Source organism: Centroberyx gerrardi, chromosome 11 (genome assembly GCF_048128805.1).
Source record: "Centroberyx gerrardi isolate f3 chromosome 11, fCenGer3.hap1.cur.20231027, whole genome shotgun sequence".
NCBI lineage: Eukaryota > Metazoa > Chordata > Actinopteri > Beryciformes > Berycidae > Centroberyx > Centroberyx gerrardi.
The window spans coordinates 7122639-7133863 of NC_136007.1; positions in this window are offsets into that span (position 1 = coordinate 7122639).

The following is an 11225-nucleotide window of genomic DNA, read 5'->3' on the forward strand; positions in this document are numbered from 1 at the left end:
ATTGCTTTACTGAGAAATGACAGGTATTAGGAGAGGGAGCTGCAGGGTTCAGTCTCTGTGTTTTTGTTTGTATGTATGGCTGTGTGTGTGTGTGAGGCTGCAGATGCATTAATGCAGAGGTGTGTGTGTGTGTTTGTGCATGTGTATATGTGTCTGTGGCTCTGTGTGTGTGTGTGTGTGTGTGTGTGTGGCTGTCTGTACGTTAGTCAGAGATGCGAGCCTGGCATTTAGAGTTTCCTGTCAGCATCTCAACAAACACGGCTATTGTTTACGCCCAGAACAGACAACAGTTTTCTGCTGTCTGTTTCCTCACATCTTATCTACTGAAAAGAACATTTTTCACATCAAAATGCTTTCTGAAGAAAGAGCGGCGTGTTTCTCAAGGACGCACACTGTTACACAACAGCTGAAAGATGCCAGCGCTGATCAGACGTCACGACGGAAAATGTCTCTTCACCACTTCAAAATCACAAACTGTAACTGTCTCTTGGGTCGCTGTGTGCTGTGATTGGGCGTGATTTTGAGGTTTTAGGCTCATTTTCAACAGTGAAATTTGCAATTTTGAAGATTTTCTAAAAGAAAGCAAATTCTTTCAACCTAAGCATTGTATTGGAGCACTAAAAAGCAGAAACCTTGACACATAAAGATCAATTCATTTGTCATATTTAATGCACATAATGCTGAGCTTTTATAGTGACATCACAGCATCTAAGGCAGTTCTGTTTGTTTGGTGCAGACAGAAGCTTTGGCAGAACAGCGGAATGTCACACCAAGCCAAATTATTGATGAAGCTTGTGATCACACAAAAGAGAAGAAGTCTCATCATTTGTCCTTCATCTGACATAAAGTGGCTTGTTAGCATTATGTAGCAGTTTGTCTTGATGCACTCAGGAACAATGGGGAGAGTTCAGCCAGAACACACAGGCCCACGAACCAAAAGCCAAAACACTTCTTTCCTTTCAGGTACACAGTTCATGTAATTCAGTGTTTCACGGTGGCTTCTTCGGACCAACACAGTCTCATAAAACTGAGCACAAACTCAGAAATGCAGATCGAATAATGTGAAGATTAAGTTCCTCCACCATGAAAGGGTTATGTGACAACAGCATGAATTGGACACGCCATTTTGATGTGTTTGTCATGTGAAAAGGTTAGCTAACGGGTAAGTTTAGGCAAGTAAAACAACTTTGGTTAAGGTTAGGTAACTAAAACAAAATCCTCTGGCACACTGGAGGTGGTGCATTTTTAAATTTCCAGTGGCAGCAATAGGAATAAATAGAAGAAGAACTGGGTAGTTAACATGAGCAGCGATAGCCACCATGACCGGACATACAAAGAAAAGAGCGGCACCTACAAACTCAAACTTCATCAACAGAAAATATAAGCTCTGCCCACATTGTTTGATTGACAGGTGATCTCTGGGAAGTGCAGTGTAGAAACACCACAGAAATAGAGAGCCTAAATCCCTCCCCTTCCGGTAGACCACCATGGGACCTTATTTCGGAAAAAATATGTACGGTAATAATTGTTTGATCCCGTTTGAATTGTGCCATGAATTACACAGACAGATAATTTTGCAAGTCAAGAAAGTCGCAGTTTGTCGTAAAACTGTTGAAGTATAAGACTGTGAAAATACGTAATTAGAAAGACTACACACCCAAAAGTTGCCTAAGTGACGTTATAACTTTCTCTCTCCACAAGTTACCGAGCCGCTGAAGCTAAGTCCCTCTCAGATAGCAGTAGTAACATGGCCAGACTTGTAGTGATTTTCACCTCTTTTAATACTTTTTCCCTCGTTCTGGAAGAAAGAGGTGAAATGTGCCAAGGTGACGGCCATGTTGGTGTTGGTGACGTATGTTGTGCGAGACGAGAGATGTAGTTCACTGAGCGGTTTCACACAAAACTAAACGTTACTTTACTGTTTTACGACAAACTGCGACTTTCTTGACTTGCAAAATTATCTTTTAAATTGACAAACATCATATGTGTAATTCATGGCACAATTCAAACGGGATCAAACAATTATTTGTCTCTCGCCGTTGACTACTGTACATATTTTTTCCGAAATAAGGTCCCATGGGGGACAGCGGAAGGGGAGGGACTTAGGCTGTTCTTGATTTGCGACGCTAATTCCACGTCTTTATGTACATTTGTCTTGAGTTATTGGCTTCACTGATCACTAACATAAGGCAACTGGTGGATGCTTTTATCCAAAACACTTTTCAGCACCGTGAACACTTACATTTTTAGTACGGGTGGGCAAAATTTAATGCTGAATCAAGTTCAAGTTCCCATAACTCCATGTGTAAGTATTACGAATTGGAATTTGGAATGGGAGAGAACACAATAGCATATAAAAAACATAAAAATAAACAACTAAAAAAAAATAACAACTAATGAAGACAACAATAAAAAAAAACCCCCACAAAAATCTGTTGAAAAGATGATAAATGATTGATCTACTCAATGAGAAACAGAAGTCAGTAATTTTACTTTTACTTAAGTATATTTTCACTGAAGTGTTGTACTTTTGCTCCATTTTGAATCACATCTGTTACAGAGAACACATTTTGTGGCTCTCCATAAGAATTGCATCAGAAACTGGTCAATTATAAATCTGCCAGTTGTGGAGCCATTAGCAGTGAACGGTCAGTGAGCCAAGAAGAGAAGAGTAGAAGAGTGATCTGGCTCTACTTTGTTTATTCACTTCATTTTGTCCAGTTGTTCTCAATTAAAACAATCTAGTTTGAATTATATGTCGATTTATGTGTGTACTTTGTGCTGCATGGGAAAGATCGAACAGTAACTCACTAACTTTTACTCTCAGACACTTTTTACTTTTACTCAAGTAGATTTTTACAGCGGTGATTTTACTTCTACTTCAGTCAAATTTCAGCAAAGTAATAATACTATTTGAGTAGGATATTCTGGTTCTCTTTCCACCCCATAATCTTTAAAACATGGATCTACGGCAGAGGGGATTTTTCCGTCTGCTGCTGTGGTTTGGTAAATGTCTTGGTTTGGTGTGTTCAGCTCTCACCAGGTGCAGGCAAAACCTCCACAACACACCAGCCGCAGCCCTACCTGCCAGGTAGCGATGTGGCAGTCATGAAATTAGATTTCCTTGGCTGCTCGCTGCTTGTGTCTTGAGGCTGAAAGCCGGCTGTTTTATACAGTAGAAGGCGCAGGCACACAGAGATACCACTCCATCCTTTACCTCCTTTGATGTTCACAAGGCACCTGAGGGGCAGAATATGGAGAATTTGTTGATTACAGGATCCCGTATTCAGTACACATGTTGATGCTGGTGCAGTGAGGTACTGTACGGCGGGCTGGATGCTCGCTCTGGCTGCTGGATAGTTTGCGGTGGAAGTGCTGGCAGAGCCGGAGCTCTCCTCCCGGTGCCAAGGCTGTGGTTTCTTACTGTGATTATCAATGGCAGATGTGAATCAGAATCTAAGCTTCTCCTGATCAAGTTGACTAAAAATATAGGCTTTACTTGGAATGACTTGATGTATAGGATGTCAGTTGGTGGACGCTTTTATCTAAAGTGCCTTGCACAGCCATCAGTGTCCCTATACTCCATAACACTGGACATGCTCTGCCTCTCTACAGCAGATACACCTTTAAAGCACATTCACATTTTACATTAAAATCGTCAGTGTTAATTTAACTCTGACAGAAAATCAACACTATGCCAGTGTTTATATAAGTCCACACCCATCAGAGTTAACACTTTTAGACAGTTTTGAACAGCTGCACTAAAGCAATATCAGCTCTGTGAGCGGACAATCAACTGTCCAATCAGCAGCTGCCAAGTCAAAATAATTGCCACTGAATCATCAACACTTACTAATTCTGGGAAATGTGCTGTGTGTTCTAGTTTTGGGAAAGACTTCACAAATACTGATTGAAAGAGTCAAACAATATACTGTATATCAGGTCTGTTAATTATTAATATTGCACAGTTGAATTGCTTCAAAATATTGCCCGTCTATCACATCACCTTTAGAATTATAAAGTTCCATCTCTAATTTATGCATGCAGACCTTGTAAACACAAAACTGAGACTTGTTAAGTTATTTTATCTTGTATCCATGACTTATCAAGCGTATTTTTGTTCTTTTTTTTTTGTGAAATCATCTTACTGCACTGGCAGATAATTTGACTGGTTTCAACAAATTTGACTTTTTTTTTTCTCAGGAGAATGTAACTTGTTTCAGGACATTTAATTTAAATTGTCTTGGAGAAAGTTTCTTGTTTCGAGATTTTCTTCATTGTTTTAAGATGATTTCTTGAAAGAAGTCATATTGGCATGCATCAAGTGAAATTTATTGAAACCAGCAAGATTATCTGCCAGTGCAGTGAGATGATTTGACTCATAATAATAAGGTTGATAGGTCTGGAAACAAGTTAAAATCACTTGACAACTTGTCATTTTTTGCAGTGTAAAAGAGGAAGTTGATATATGTTTTTAAAAAATGAGAATATTGCTCATTTGTGTTTTGTAAAAGACTTTGATTTTTACGCAGCTTACATCAGCCTGATGCTACTCACAATATATATACTTTGAACTGATATTGTAAACATTTATATCAACTTGACAAAAGTGTGTAAACCTCATTTCACAAATAAAACAGTGGATAAACTGAGCTAGAAGTGGTTTTCCCTGGCTGTTGGGCAATACTGCTGCTCTAAACCCTCCGTTTGCAACCATGAAACATCTGAAGAAACAATCATCAATCAATGAAGTGTGAGGCATGTGAGCAACACGAGAGCTGTTGGGCAACGCAGCAGCAGCATCACCTCAGTTTCCACAGAACAAGGCAGCAGGTGGCTGAACGACCCATTATCAGCTCACATCTCTCCACAGCAGATACTGAGAAAATGACTGTTAACCAGCTTACGCTACATTTCCTTGGACGCCATGAATGAGAGATAAAGATCAGTGCCTCTGCTACGTACAACACACCACACACAAACACTGCCTCTCTCTCTCTCTCTCTCTCTCTCTCTGTCTCTCTCTCTGTCTCTCTCTCTCACACACACACACACACACACACAGGCAGGCACAGTGAGAATGAGTCACTGCTCCACAGCAGCTCTCTGACCACAGTTAAGCCTTGACATTTTCTCATGCCTCCAATCTATTTACCAAAGTTCAGACAGGAAGGACGCATCTCTCACTTTTCCTATAATGTCAACAACTTCTACGGTGATGCTGAACAAAACAAAAAAAAAACGGGGGGGAAGGAGGGGAAAAAAAAACATGAATTTTAAAGCGCCTTTTTCATTTTCACTGTTCATTGAAACCCAGGGATGAAAAAGCTTTTGTTTCCATCTCCACCTTGAAGTGAACTTTTCAAGAGTTGAGCAACTGATTTTCCCTTATATATTATAATTATATTATATATATATATATTGTAATTATAGCCTACGTTTTGATTGGTTTTCACTGCATGTGAGGGGAATTAGAGTGATGAAACTGACTTAGTAAATACAGGATCGGGTCGATTTTTTTTAATTGAAGTAAAACAATTCAACAGAGGCAAATATGAGTTTTGAGGTTTTGACGTGACAACAGTGCGACGCTGATACTGTTCAGGACTAGATGAGGAGGAAGAAATATTTAGTGCCAATAGGTTTTCATCGTCTGGTGAAACACATTCACATTGTTCCTGTTTCTAGACATGACATCACTGGGCTTGTTAGCAGCCAGCCAGTTAGTGGACAACAGCGGTTGGTTGTTTACACTGAATAAACAGGAATCAGCACATTATAAGTCAGTTACTGCTGACTGATTGATTGATAAATTAAAATATAAATACAGCAACAAGCAGATGACATGCTCATGATGAAGAGTTGCAGGACTTATTCCCATTCTTGAATCATTTGGTAGCAAAAGAAAAAAGAAAATGCTTGTTTATTCACTCAATGGTTCATATTTATTAATGAATTACCAATGATAAGACATTACTCACTGCCCCCCATTCGTATTCAAGGCTCTCTTATGATTCTTAACTCGGTGATGTATTGTTAGAGATTTTGCTGCACTGTTTTATGACTCCTGACCTACATAAATATTTCATGTGGCTCGCTATGAAAGACCTCAGTTCACGACACTCAAACCAAATTGCTTCGCACCAGTGATTTTCATATTGATACTTTGGGACTGTGGCAAAAATGATTGAATGATTTCATTTATCCTTCTGGATCTGTCGTCTCTTTCACCATCCCATTTGACTGCAAGAAGCCCATCCAGATTTGAGGGAGTGGAAAATTCAGAGCCATTACACATCTTTTACACGAAAAAAAAAAAAAAAAAACCCTTTTAGCAATGCTGAATGTTGCAGCTGATCCTACAGAGATGAAGGTAAAAAGGTCTTTGGTCTCGGGCTGTTTGAATAAGGCAACATGAGCAATATGATTTATATCCCCGTATTAACCAGACCGAGGGTTACGGACTTCCACTCCGAGCTGGAAAAAGCGGCAGCATGCAGTGAAGTCATTGACTCATAAGAAGGGGTTTGGGATGGATGGATGGATGGGATGGGATGGAGGGAGGGAGGAGGAGGAAGAGGGGGGTTTGGACCCGGTTTGAACCACTGAATTGAAAAGAAAAAAGAAAAAGAGAAAGAAAGATGACATACTGCCTTATTTATCCATATGTTGTAAATTATGGCATCTGTTTACAATTTCTTTTATTTACTTTGTTGATGCTTGGCCCGGGTTGATTAACATTTTCTGTAGTGTTTGTTGTCTTCTGGAGGGGGATGTGATTGGCACTTGGTGACGGCTGTTTGAAGTGAGCGTAGCGTTGGCTTTGAAGCTTGGGGGATGAAAGGAGAGCATCCAGATATGACTTGAGGAGAATCTAAAAATGAATTTTGGCTGCTTCTGAAGGCGACCGACAGGCGACAAAGATGTTACTAGTTGTTGATTAAATGTTACTCGAGATACGATGATGCAAGGACATAAAACAAAGATGGAAACTTCCAAATACACATCAGGAAATAAGTTAAATGTGTTTGTTTAATGGCAACAAGCTGTGGATGCTGGTGGATGAGCAAAGAATGAAGTATCTGTTCTCATCAGCCATGTGACAGCTCATTTTATTTAATTTGTGAGTCATGCTGTTTGCATTTGTGACTGTAATTAATGTTATTAATTACCGTTTCCCACCATAGATGACTTCAATCTTGAAAACATCAAATTCATCAAAACATATTCTCTAATAACACTGCATGAAAATGTGTCAAAAATTACAGTCAACTAAGCCTAGAAAATCTGTAGAAAAACCAGCTAGCATACATTGATAAAAAAAAAAAATAATAATAATACTCTTGAAGCTTTTATAAAGCAGAGGAATCTTTCTACTGCAGCTTGTCGCAGTTTAAAAGTTATTTAAGGTCAATGGTTAGCAGTGATGGAAGAAATACACTAATCCTTTAGTTAAGCAGTCAGGTATTTAATATTAAATGCACTAAAAAAAATACATGTTCAATATAAAATCCTTCTGGCAAATGCTAAAATGTGTTTGGCTTTGACTTTTACCCGTTAGGTTAATCTTTTAAAACTGAATGCATGTTTTGTATGTTAATCATTTTCCATAAATGCAGGCTGTTTTGTAAATATTTTGGAGCAGCATATTTGTCTTGAAATGTAGTAGAGTATTAAAATAATCATTAAATTCCCTCAATTGGAAACACTCAAGTAAAGTACAAATATGTGAAAACTGTACTAAAATACAATACTTGAGTCAAAATATTGGAAGCCCTCATGCTAAAGCGTGCTTGTGTTCATCATGTCTTTTCTATGTGAAAAAACACTTTGAAAAACGAACATTAACACTGCACAAAATGCTTACAGTAGATTTTAGGTAATGATGACAGTTGTACCAGCAAAAATTCCATGGAAGGGAAAACCTAAACTATATTATGGTTTTGTTAAAGTGTTGTTGTTCTTATGATATGAATACTACATGATTGAGTGTTGATAAATGTATGATAAAGTAAATTTTACAAATAAAAAAAAGGAAAACAGATTGTTGTCTTGTGTTGGTGGCTATTAATTTATCAAAACAACCCAAAATATGTTAAATACAGTTATTTTTTTTATTTTTTTTTACAGAAATATTGTGAATATATTTTTATTATAATGTATTCACAATATTTCTGACTCATAACCTGACTCATAACACATTCATCTCTATGAAGAAAACCCCCGGCAGGACTTGATGACAAGATACAGACAAGATCGAGGATTTACAGATCATTACCAACACTGACATCTACTGGCTAAAACTGATCAGAGCCGCTCCTGTGATCAATCCAGTCGCTCTATCAGATTCATGCCTTCTTATTGTGTTAATGCAGGCAGAGCAGGAGACTTTTTCATCCATTTCAACATTTTTCCATCACGATTCCCCCAGCCAAGCAGGTAGAAATGATCCTGGGCTTGACGTTTACTTGCCAAAGTCTCATAGAACAGTTCAACAAATCAGTTACAGACACATTTTTGCAGTAATTGGCTGGTGGCTGCTTGTAATTTCCTAATCTGTTGGTCTTTTACTGTCACTTACATCATGGGATTTCAGCCTCTTTCAGACCAGACAGAGTGACTTTCCTCTGTCAACACTTTGTGTTTTCATTATTTCAGCCGTCTTGCCACTGCTGTGATGACCATAGAAGTGTGCTGATTTGTATAAAACAAGACATCTGTGGTCTGTAATGTATTAATGAGACACGTGAAAATAAATAAAGCTGTTCAAAAATCTGAAAGAATGAAATAAGACGTTCAGATTCAGATTAGGAAAAACATGAGAAAGTATGTTTATCATACAATACCCAATTTCCCTGGGGAAGTTTAATCTTAGTAGTTATCTTTAACCTTTGTCAACATTTTTGTGTTTTCATTATTTCGACCATCTTGCTACTGCTGTGATGACCATAGAAGTGTGCTGATATGTAAAAGACAAGACATCTGTGGTCTCTATTAACAAGACAAGTGAAAGGAAATAAAACTGTTAAAAAAGAATCTGAAAGAATGAAATATCTGGCAGACAAGTCATCGGTGGTGGCTATTTATCTGTTAATGAGCCACATAGGAATGAAATGAAACTATTAAAAGTTAAAACACTGCTGGGTGGAGCAGGTACAGTATGAACAGGCTCATTCTGAGCGATGTCTGCTGCCAGCTGCAGCAGTGCAGAGGAAGCCCTTTGGGGGTTTGGCAGCGTTCCTTCTGCTCAACCACACCGCTGTGTTTCTGTGAAAACCTGCACATACAATTAAAGAAAACATTTCACACCCCGGCTCTGCGCTCACAGCCAGGAAGGTAAAACAGAAGAGAGGTTTGGTTCACCCTCCATGTTGCTATATGAAAAAGTTGCTCACCCACCTTTTAAATCTGATGCAAATTCATTCTAGTAGGTAGGATCAGACTGACGAATTATGTGCAACGGTATTTTCATGCAAATGTGATCATAGGTGAAGTTTCATAGTTCAGAGATTGCTCACCTTTTATTGACAATCGAAGATGTTATGATTCAGATTATGAAAAACATGAGAAAGTATGTTCATCATCTTTTTTTTGTCTTAGTAAACTGTATAATGTTGTTGTTGTTGTTGTTGTTGTTTTGTTAAGGTCTCTATAAGCCCTCACTGGGTTTCTCACCTCACCTGCACACTTATATTTCCTTTCTCTTTCATTTTGTCATGCATTTAGTTTTAACATGTGCACAATATATAAGTAAAATAAAATAAAATGTAAAATAAATCATAATTTCTGTTTCATCTTGTAGTGATGCCATTCATGATGCCATACAGAAGTAATCTTAGCAGTATTATACATTACACATAGGTTTAGATTGTATGAGCTAGAGATATTCTGGTAAAGTTTGTTTATACTATAAGGGATATGAGTATGGATTGAGTCTATAAGAGGCAGGAGCGCCCATTAGACTGGATTTAAAAGCCCTTAACGTCCTGCACTTGGACCCTCCTGCCTCATTTGAGACTCAGATCTCAAATATCTCATATTCGCATTGCAAGTCTCCAGATTTGTTATTAAGGCTTATTATGCAGAGTAGGGTTACAGTGCAATGGGAATATCAAATATCCTGAGAATGAGTGAAGAGCTGCCATCAGAGTCGGGGACAGTTCATGAATGAATGAAGTCAACTGAGGAATTGGAATTGGAATTTGAAAAAACCTACAGGAAGCAGAATTGGAATTGAATTGGAATTTCAGGAAGTTTAGTTGAATTCACTGAAATTCTGTGAAATTCCATTGTTTTTTTTGTCTTTTCTTCCCACATATCTGAGATTACATGTAGGCTATGTTAGGCTATATATTATCAATACTGTATATCATAAAATGTTAAAGGGACCTTTCAGGTGGTATTTGATGCAGAACATGTAATCGTATACACACAGAAAAATAAAGGTGCGAACTGTGAAAATGGTTCTTCGGAGTGATGTCATAGAAGAACCATTTCTGGTTCCACAAAGAACTTTTCAAGAACCTTCTCAATTCTTAGTTAGTGGATGGTGGGTGATGGCATAAATGTGGAAAATAACCAAGCCCCTCCATAGTACATATTGTACAATTGCAAATGAGGCTAAACAAGGGCAGACAAACAAAAACAAAATGCAGGTGTTTAAGTAAAGGAGTGCAGAAGTGGTTCTTTAAAGAACCTTGATCTGAAAGCTTCTTTGTGGAATCAGAAATGGTTATGGCATCACTCCGAAGAACCGTTTTCGGTTCCAGTTCACACCTTTATTTTTCTGTGTATACATACCTTATGATTGAATGCATTTGATTTGTTTAACTGTCTTTTATTTGATTCATAATGTTTGATGTATAATGTTTAGCATGTCAAGACAAACTCTCTTAGAAGTGGAATTTCATGGAATTTCATGGAATTGAATGGAATTCAATTCTGTTTCCTGTCATTCCAATTCAATTCACATTCTATTTCCTTACAGCTGGGTGACATTCCAGTTCCAACTCCAGAACTGAATTGGAATCCACCATGCATTCTCAATTCAGTTGATGAATGACTCCAAACCCTGGCTGCCATTGCCTTTTGGAATGAATAAGTCTATGCAGGTAAACATGTAAACTATATTTGCCCTTTAGAGACAAAAAGCCCTGGATCAGTCACAGCAGGTGGTTCCCTCTCATCTGACAAAGTGTCATCATCAGCGGGGATTTACCAGAGCC